This window comes from Palaemon carinicauda, chromosome 21, assembly GCF_036898095.1.
Source record: "Palaemon carinicauda isolate YSFRI2023 chromosome 21, ASM3689809v2, whole genome shotgun sequence".
In the NCBI taxonomy this organism is placed as follows: domain Eukaryota; kingdom Metazoa; phylum Arthropoda; class Malacostraca; order Decapoda; family Palaemonidae; genus Palaemon; species Palaemon carinicauda.
The window spans coordinates 93,037,406-93,039,087 of record NC_090745.1 but is presented as its reverse complement, the minus strand read 5'-3'; positions in this window follow the sequence as shown (position 1 = coordinate 93,039,087).

Here is a 1,682-nt window from a genome sequence, read left to right as displayed (position 1 = left end):
GGTACGCTGAATGTTACAATGTGTTTGAAGATTTTCACATTAGTCTGTGAAGTTATATGAAATATCTACTGTTCTCTAAGTTTGTAGATATTAATGGTTAGTTAAATGTTGGGGGTTTTGAGGGGGAAGGTGACAGGTTTTTATCTGGAGTCAGTCAGGCCTTTTAGGGGAACAGCCTATTTTTTATCTATATATTTACTCATTATATATAACCATACATTTATGTGTGTGTGTATATATATATATATATATATATATAATGTACAGTATATAAGAGAGAGAGAGGAGAGAGAGAGAGAGAGAGAGAGAGAGAGCGTGTGCAACGTAAACTGGAAAAATTGTTCATCGCCTTTCTTTCGTAAGCCACTCTCATCCGTCCTTAAAGAACAGTCCCCTTCCACTACTTTTAACATCCTCCTTGTTCTCCTTAAGGCCCCCTTCATCGTCTCCCTCATATCATTGGCACCATCAGTTGGCACTTCTTCTGGCAGGCAGTTACTGTGCCCCTGGGAAATCACAAGGGCCTCTATCATGGCATTCGCTAACTGGGGCCGACGGGTGCAACTGGTGACTGCGGGGGAAAGCGGAAAGCGACAGAGAGAAGACGGTGCAGGGGATGTTCCTATGTCACTACTGAAGACGATATCCTCTTCACTTTCATTTTTCATTGGCCTTCTCTTTCTTAATGTTCTTTACATAGACCATTTCTCATCCCCGATTGTCATTCATTTCTTGACAGCTCTTCGTCATAGACGGTACATCCTTTGAAGAAATGTAAATGCTCTTGGTGACGTCTACCAAACGGAATCATGAGGGGCAGCAAAGAGTGATGAACTTAAAGGCGGTCACTAATTCTACATAAATCGTTCCAATACATCCATAGCGTTTCATGATAGACAGTAACTGAGATGTAAGAGCCTTGCAACTCGCTGCCAAGTCAATAAATATAGGAATGTGGATTGTAATCTTTCCCAACTGCAATTATTGGCCTTTGCGAGAGTGACAGACTTCATTGTACTGTTGGAACTCTTACTCTATTTACTTCATGATTTGCATATTCACTTTCATGTATACGACTTTTGTATACATGAAAGTGAATATGTAAATAAATTTATGTTGGTATACATGCGTAAGCGCGTATCAGGCAGTAAATGTATACGGTAGACATTCAAGCACACAGACAGAATGATAAATAAACTAATCAAGTAATAATAAAAAAAATATATATAGTAAGTCCATTACAAAGACATCGCAATGACGAAAAAATAGCTAGAAAATTAAATAGATAAGAAGCAGCAAGTAAGTGATGTCTAAATTAATTTGAGAGGCTAAGGTGCGAAAGGTGATACATCATTAATATTACTACAAATTGATGAAATATAAATACTCACACGCCACACAAACACACACACATATGTGTATATATATATGTGTGTGTATGTATATATACATATTTATTTATATATATACACACACACACAATATATATATATATATATATATAGAGAGAGAGAGAGAGAGAGAGAGAGAGAGAGAGAACTTAAGGTGCTAAATAAAAGCGTCTGAGGAAGGTATCATGTGCTACTGTTTACAAGAAAAAAATCTCTAAACGAGTTGGAGGCTCAACTGACCCTACCCCAACTGGCCCTTTGAAGCCGGCCGACAATCTAAACACTCACTTC